The sequence below is a fragment of the Anolis sagrei genome, chromosome 1, assembly GCF_037176765.1.
Source record: "Anolis sagrei isolate rAnoSag1 chromosome 1, rAnoSag1.mat, whole genome shotgun sequence".
In the NCBI taxonomy this organism is placed as follows: domain Eukaryota; kingdom Metazoa; phylum Chordata; class Lepidosauria; order Squamata; family Dactyloidae; genus Anolis; species Anolis sagrei.
Genome location: NC_090021.1, coordinates 274,233,385 through 274,242,218, shown reverse-complemented (window position 1 = coordinate 274,242,218; position 8,834 = coordinate 274,233,385). Strand labels below are relative to the sequence as shown.

The following is an 8,834-nucleotide window of genomic DNA, read 5'->3' as shown; positions in this document are numbered from 1 at the left end:
TTTGTATTTGTTTTTTGTTTAGTTCCTGGTCTGTGCCTATATATTCTTATATTCTTATTTATTGTGCCTTCTATATATTCTGGTATCTATTTTTCTCAACCTCTGTTTTTATTGTTTGTATATCCCCATATACATCTTGTATATTTTTTTGTATGCTTTGGAATTTCTCATCTGTTTTTTCCCGATCCAGAGCCATCTGGGCTAATTGTGCCTCTACATCTTTCATTTCCTTTATGATATTTTGTAAGTCTGATTTGAAAGCGCTTTTTATTTCTTCCATTTCTCCTTTCCTTCTTCTGGACTCCTCCTCTTTCTCTGCCTTCCTTTCCTCTCTTTCTCAAATCTATTATCCAGTTCCATAATTTTTTTATTATTTTCTTCTCTCAAAATCGTTGACATTTGTTTTATCATTTTGTCAAAGTTCCTATCTTCCTTTTCCTTTATGCTTTCTGTTTGTGAGAGAGTAGACAACGATTTTGAAGTGGAAGCAATAGGGAAGGTTTGTTTACTCTTTATTTCTGACTTTTTTTGAGGTGGAGTTCTCTGCATTTCAGTATTATGCTGGGCTTTTTCAATTTTCTCAGCTCTTTGTAATCTCCCAAGCGTTTTATCTGATAGTCTTTCACGATGCCGAAACCATGATTTTTGACTCTGCATTCACTCGCTCCTTCTCTCCCCTTTCACTTTTGACACTTTTGCTGGAGTTGTTTCCTTTCTTCTGCTTCCTTCGTTGTTATTATTCTGGTATCTGTCCCTCAGTTTGTTCCACTTGACTTTCCTGGTTCTTCCTTGTTAAGTCAATCCTAAATCTGTATTAAGTCTATATTAAGTCTATGTTCGATACCTCATTTCCAGTTCCTGGCTGTGTTATATCTTTAGTCTTCTGGAGAGGCTTGGCTCGCTTCAAGTTCGTCAATTATGTTCCAGGCAGGCTGTTCTCTTTAGTTCCGGTTTGTTTCTCTTTGTTTAAAGAAGCTGACCCACAGACACAACAATCTTCCTCTCAAGGTCAGTCTCCCTATTCTTAATTCAGCCTCCTCTGCACCATTACTCAAACTTCGCAGTGTCAGTAAATCAGGGAAGGGGGGAAGTTTTCCAGTTTATCCCAGCAGTTCAAGGGAGTTAAAGAGAGTTGCAAAGTTACATACTCATGCTTTCATCCATTAGTTGAAAGTCTCTCTCTCTCTTCCCCCCTCCCCCGATTTAAAGGGGGAGGAACCACCCTCGACAATTAGAGTTAGGGTTAGGGTCTTTCTTACTTACTTACTTCCTGTAACACTTCTTGTAGTTTTCCTTTCTTTTTATTCTTTATTCTGAGATACACATGGCTGATAATTTCCTGGGCATCCAAATAGCCCCACTGCAAACCGCCTTGCCCCCTGGACTCCGCTGCCGGATCCGTCTGGGATCTCTCCTTGAGGGAAATACCCTTTTGGATCTCAGCTGGTGCCCTTGGGCTTCACTGTCCTCTCTCTGTGAGGAGGGAGCCGAGCTCTACCTGATCCCTTCTGGTAGCCTTCAGCCAGTCTGTCTCATCGTGAAATAGCATAGGAAATACAGGGTCTCTTACACTTTTATATGGAATTTCTTATCTTCCAGGAGATAGAATTTTTATTTCTGCATTCCAGTCATGGAGTATGGAGCAAATAGTTCTTAGCAATTCATTTTATTGCAAATAGCTTTTTTCTCCCACGAGGAGCTCAGAGGCTGACCTCCTTAGCCAGCCATGACCAAACTCTGCCCCCCAAACAGGATCTTTTAAGTCTTTTAAAACATCCCTTCCTTCCACAGCACTCTAATCACTATAGAGGCCTATTAACTATTGTCCTCAAAGAAGGATTTTTCATAAAACAGACCCCAAATCTCTTCCTTCCTTCAAAATCTAAACCTTCTTCCACACCAAACTCCTAGCTGATCTTAAAATGGCTGCCTCAGGTTCTTCTCTTTGCCTCTAGCTCTGCCCATCTCCAGTTACTGAGCTTTTTCCTCAAATTTCATTAGCCAATCAGACTGCACTCCTGGCTATGAGGCTGCTTGTTTGCTCCACCCACCTTTCTCCTTAACTTTTGCAAGCTGGGCCTATGTTCTACCATTCACAACAACCCTTTAAGGTAGGCCAATCCGTTACAACTACCTTGGGTAAATATGTGTGGTGATACACAGCTAATGTTGAATATTTAGGAAAGGCATCTTCTGAATGGTCTCTGCACAAAATGGAAACTATTTTACTTGGTTGCTTCTGTGTGCCTTAAAGTCATTGTTGACTTATGACAATTCTATAGTATACTTATCACAGTGCTTTCTTGGCAAAGTTTGTTTGGAGGGCTTGTCTACAGTCTTATAGGATCCCCTATGTACATTTTTAGTTTAATTTTACATTGAGATGCTGAATCACTAGTTGTCATTCATTAACAAAGTTCTCTAATAGTTCTCCTCTCAAGAGTACAGTTATTGTCCATTATTAGCAAATCTGTAATGTATTTTCCTCATTCTTCTAAGGGAGGTACCTCTGAGGTTCTCCAATATCTAGCATATACTATTCAGGCTGTCACTGTCATATAAAACAAAATTTTACCAAATTTCCTTTCTAGTTCTGCATTTGGCATGTTTAAAAGGTACATTTGTGTACAAATGCATCTATGTTTGTATTTCCCTCCAGGGACACTAATGAAGATATACTATTGCACCAACAAACATTGGGAATGTAGAAAAGAAAAAACACATATTGCACCACATGTGGCGGACATGCAACAAAGTAAAAAACTACTGGAAACAGATTTATGGATATCTCAAAAAGATGTTAAACACAAATTTTAAAATGACTCACGGCTAAATTAGTTGGGGATGTACAGTAATGTGTGGTTTCTAACAATGAGAAAATGTATGGATTTTTTTGTCATGTCAGGAGAATCCTGTTGTGAGAGAATTGGCCGTCTGCAAGGACGTTGCCCAGGGGACGCCCGGATGATTTTGACATTTTATCATCCTTGTGGGAGGCTTCTCTCATGTCCCCGCATGAGGAGCTGGAGCTGATAGAGGGAGCTCATCCACCTCTCCCCAGATTCGAACCTGCGACCTGTTGGTCTTCAGTCCTGCCGGCAAAGGGTTTTAACCCACTGTGCCACCGGGGGCTCCTATGTATGGATGTATACATACAAAGGAATATATACATTTGCACATATAGCTCTAAATTCACACATATCCTAGCTCCTACGTAACACCCCACTGTCTAACAGTGAATGCAGTGAATATTTGTTCAGACTAAATAGGTTGTGCACCTTTGTTACATTGAAAACACTACTTGGTGTGCTTGATAAGGTTGCCTCTAAATGAACTCCCATCTTTCTAACTTCTAATCAAAACATTAAAATAGCAACGGGAATAGAAAATCTTATGAAGTGTTTGATGGAAGCTAATTTTTGGTGAGGTGCCATTTTGTACTTCATACACATGTTTTGTTTTGTTTTGCCCTAGTTGTCTGTATACATCGATCAAGCCACCAAGGGAATAGCACGCCCTTAACCTTGGCACTCAGAGCAGTTGTCACACTTTAAAGATAATTTTAGCATTACCTCTGTATCTGAACGTATCTATGTATTATGGCCTATTGGGTATGTCAGAATGCAACTTTTATGTGGCAGTATCATATCAGAGCAGTAAAAGGTTCTGAGGACCACCAGGGTTGTTATGACTTTATGGATTCTTTTCATTTTGATGAATCAAAATGTGTGCTGGCCTGACAAAACCGTTCAGGCTCATTAAAATCTATTTGCTTTGGTATAATCCTTTGCAATTCTCATCTAGTATAACAAGTCTGCAACTGGCAGACAAGCTCCATTGCAAATGGAGGATGGCTTTATAGGCAGAGCAGCTTACTCCATTTACTACAGTATTCCAGCTTTGCTTATTTTTATGGCTAGTGTCCTGTCCTCAAGTTTCAGACACAGGGTGAAGGGGGTGTCAGATTGTTCAACTATAGTGAAAAATTTATGACAACATGTAATCTTAAGGGGGGGAAATCCATTACCACTTTGCTCTGAGCTTTGACCTTCTTTTAAAAATAAATAAATAAAAAGGCTTTCTCGGCTATAATAATTTACAAGATGTGAAGCCTGACTACTATTTAGTGGTCTCCCTGGTTAAAGCCCATTTCAACAAGGTGTAAAGTTAAATGCTCAATTTGCTATACCTTTCTTTCAAGATATTCACACATACATATATACATACACACTGCAATCCCCCTCAAAGAGGAGTCAAGGCCAAACGGAAGTGTAAATGTGTTTGCTTGAGACATAAAATAGACAAATGGTGGATGCTCATCTGATGAAGTGGTGAGATAAATAAAGAAGACCCAGAAGTTGTAACAACACAATCTTCACAGTATCCTCCTCAATGAACCCCTTCCATTTTTCTTAGAGGAGAAAACTGCCAGTGATTTTAAAGCTCTCCATAAAAGAAAAGAAAAACATATGACATGATTCAGCCAACATTCCGCAGTTTGTTCAAGACTGAGAATCACAAGGGTCATTACAGTGCACCTGATGGGAATTTTCTAATATCTATTTACTAATCACACTGGAGTGGTAAAACTTCTGGACCACAATTCTCAACTATCTTTAGCATTGCCAATGCTATTCAGAATTTATGAAATCCATCCAGTTCCATCTGGATGGATTCAGTATTCCCTACCTTGATGTAAAGCAATATTACTTGTTCTAAAGCAGATAATAATTACCTCCACTGCATCCTCCTCCTAAATATTCCATTTTTATTTTTAACTATATTTTATCTCTAATTTTCATAATCCATACAAATTTCTGTAGGAACCATACAGCTAGAAGAGATGAAAAACTTAACAGAGAAGGAAACAGAGAGGTAATAAAAGTCTCCCCTTTCTTCTCAGTTCGTATTCGTTCTTCATCTTGTGTTTTCACACTACTTAAAAGAACATCTTATAGTCAATATATTGTCGAAGGCTTTCATGGCTGGAATCACTGGGTTGTTGTAGATTTTTTCGGGCTATATGGCCATGTCCTAGAGGCAGATTTTGTTCAGGTTGATGAACCAACCTAGACACAGCATATTATTTGAGAACACAGAAATGCTGGACCACTCTAACAACCACCTTGTCAGGCTACACAGGGAAGCCATTGAAATCCATTAGCATGCGGACAATTTCAACAGAAAGGAGGAAACCATGAAAATGAACAATATCTGGCTACCAGTATTAAAAAACTCTAAAATTACAACAGCAGAACAGCAGAGGGGAAACAATCAGGGACATCTAATAACCTCTCAACAAAAGATTGCCCCAGGCACTGCCAGGCCATCAAATGCTAATCAAGGTGGTCAGTTGAAACATTCACATCTAGCTCCAACAGACAAGATTTCTTTGTCCCACCCTGGTCATTCTCCAGATATATAAACCCACTTTCCTAGTTCCAACAGACCTCACTATCTCTGAGGATGCTTGCCATAGATGCAGGCGAAATGTCAGGAGAGAATGCCTCTAGAACATGGCCATATAGCCCCCAAAAAACCTACAACAACCCCTCTTATAGTCATCAAACGCCATTGTGCAAACAAAGGCAGCAATGTCTGGAAATATCAATGAACAACATGAGACCATAACTAGGCAGCCAATGCCACCCTTTTGTTCATTTCACTCTCCAGAGCTCAGCTGGAGAAAGGACTGCAAAATTAAGAAAAGATACCAACATTAGTTTAAGTATAGAACTATTGTGAACATTGACTCTAATGTGGGAAACTAATGTGAACACCTTCACAAAACTTACAGATAGGGGCATGCAATTAGTGTCAATAAAGAGGCATAAATTGTTGGAACACTCTGTACAAAATTCAAGAAAAGGGAAGAACAGAGAGCTTTAAGCTACTAAAATGTATCAGTCCTATAAACTAAACTAAAGAAAAATGATTTAGCCTTGCAATGTATACCAGTGATTTTTGAGTACATTTTTTAGCAAGGGGTCATAATGTTCCTGACCTGATCTGAAATACTGTTCTTCCTTTACCTTTTCTTATTTCTCTCACTTTCTTTTTATTGACTGAGAGGGTTTTGAAGAATCCCGAACTGGCAGTAAGGTAAAGTATTTCCACTGTTTTGTTTGGCTTAGAACTGACAGACTTTCAATTTGTCATATCATTATCCCTCAGACATAGACATGCACCCAAAGGAAATAAGGAGGAAAATGAAGAAATTAGACAACAGAGAATGGATGATGAAATGAGAGAGGCAACATAGATTAAAATAAGGATGAGAATTGTCTGGTCTATGAGTCACATACAGTCTCCCAAGGCCCCTGGTTGACTGATGTTGCTCTCCTCATCAATCCATGGGGAGAAGCCGGTAAGCAACAAGAGCAACTACAACAATAATAATACTATTACTATTACTGTTTCAACTACTACTTCATCTTTGCCTTCTCCATCTTCTTTTAATTCTTCATTCTCTTGCTTCAAATATGCTGAAGGCCAGTTTTGACTTGCTGAGAGGTGACTGGCCCCCAGCGCTGGTCTGCCCCTGCTTTGTCTGCACTGGCACAAAGCAGGGCCCATGTGCAGCTCATCCGGGCACAGGCCAGAGCAAACAGGCTGCCCGGACCAGCATGCCAAAAAGCACAGGGCACAGGGACTCCTGAGAAGGAGAACCCTGAAGAGGGGATGACAGGTGAGGTGCACCAGTTGCCGCAACCTCTCTGCCTGGTAAGTCAGGCATGGCATTTCTCTTGGTTCAAATGTGCTGGAGGCCAGTTTTGATTTGCAGAGACCACAAGAAACTTCATCCCCAAGAGAAATTGGCCAAATATTCATTTCTGATTCTCACAATGTATTTTAAAATACTCAACAGAGAATTTCAGATTCAGGTAATTCAGGTACTTAAACCATCATGGTTCCATTCTGAGAAAGGGGATTAGCAGATTGAAGGGATGTGTTCAAATTCACAGTTAGAATGTTCTAATATCAAACCAAAATACAAAACCCAAGATTTTACAAGATGATGCCAAATAAAATCATAATAGCATTATTATGTAGTTTTAAAGGGTCCAAGTAGTATCCAACAATAAATAGGGGGACTGGTCTAGTTCCCTTCAAAAATCACATCTTACAGTCATGGCAGGTAAACGGTGGGATTATTCCATTCAGAGTTGCCTATTCAGTGTTCTCTGAAATATTCTTGCATTTCCATTAAGACATGCTGATATTGTCTATGAAACTTTCTTTCATAGGGTTTTAATTGTGCTTCTTTTTTTACTTGGGTGATGGTTGGAGTTTATATTGTAAAATATGGAGACAATTGGTCTAATATTTTTGAAATTTGGCATGTTTGATTCTTTGGAAGGTGAATCATAAAATTGTAGCGTTTTTTAGTTACTGACACATTATTTTAAAATTGCTCTCTCTCTCTACATATATATACATATGTATCTATGCACAATAATAACAAATATCATGTTGCATGAATATTACAAAAGATTTCAGAGTTAGAAGAACACTTTGTACAATTCCCTACTGATGCAGCATCCCTTTTAAGTGACAGAGATTTTAAGCTTCTGCTTAAAACCACAAAAAAAGGATTATTTTTCACTAGTCCACGGCTGAAAAGAGCTTACTATCAGGATATTCTTCCTAATGTATGGTTAAACTGTACTGTCACAGGTGTCAAAAACTTGCAGTGCTATATAACAACTCCTCACATTTCTTGCCTATTGCTTATGTTGGCTGTGGCTGGTGGATGTTGCATTCTCTGATAATTTGCAAAATCGCTCTCTCATTTATTTTTGTATGTCCTACCTTTGCCCACCCATCAATGAAATAATGAGACCAGACAACAGTGTTGGGATAAATATGGGCAACTTTTATTAAATTGTTACCTATTTAAACTTTCTCTATGAACTGCAACCAGCTAAAAGTGGAGATTTGAACTTTGTGTTGTGCAAACTGAGGCAGTGGCCATTCCAGGCACACTCCTCAGCTAACTTGGGCAAGACAACTGAGTTCACTGCATAACTCACATGAGTCATAACCAGGGCAACTGCTTAAGAAAACTGCAGAGTATTCAAACCCTAGGTCAAGCGGCTTCAGGGATTAGAATTCCCCCACAGCTCCAAGACCATTTCTGTTTGCCCCCACCTCGGATGAGCGAACAAGCTGGTGAGGGTTCCCGTTCCTGGCCTTCATCAAAAGGCTTAGGTGCACCCCAAGATGTAAATTGTATCCCTGTTTTTCGCATGACCACCTATTTAATGACTTCGCCTCATGCCAATTACACATTAACCTCAACAGTGTAGGGTAGGCAAAAACACCCCTGTTAAAAAGAGGGATTCCTACCTTGCCCATAAGTGACCTCTTGGTACACTGCTGTAGGGTGGGAGGGTGGACCAACGTTTGCCGCTCTAATGCTTTAGCTCAGTGGGATGAATGCCTTAAATGTTGTGTTCCACCCCCAGAGATTACTGCAGGCTGGGACTATTTTAACTGGTCTCTATTCATTGAGGTGGACAAATAGCCCTCTCCATCCAGCAGTCTGAAGGGTAAACCAAATTCTTACCAGTTTGAAACTTAAAGTGGCTTACAGCAAAATAAGATTAACTTGTATAAAAGGCAGGTCAGTGTTGTTCTGTGGAATTCATTTATATACCTGAATGAATATTTACCATGAATTATTGATACATTAAACATGGGTTGCTGTAGGTTTTTCGGTCTGTATGGCCATGTTCTAGAAGTATTATCTCCTGATGTTTCACTTGCATCTATGGCAGGCATCCTCAGAGGTACTGAGGTCTGTTGGAAACTAGAAAAATTGGGTTTATATA

General features: G+C 39.5%; 1 long non-coding RNA gene across 1 annotated transcript in view; it reads left to right on the top strand.

Annotated features, from left to right (window-relative positions):
* Positions 1–866: 866 nt before the first annotated feature.
* The window catches only part of LOC132761847 (uncharacterized), a 30,773-nt gene continuing 22,805 nt past the window's right edge, over positions 867–8,834 (top strand). Inside the window, exon 1 of the long non-coding RNA XR_009630000.2 lies at positions 867–1,008. This is a non-coding gene — a long non-coding RNA (uncharacterized lncRNA). The remainder of the gene's footprint in view (positions 1,009–8,834) is intronic.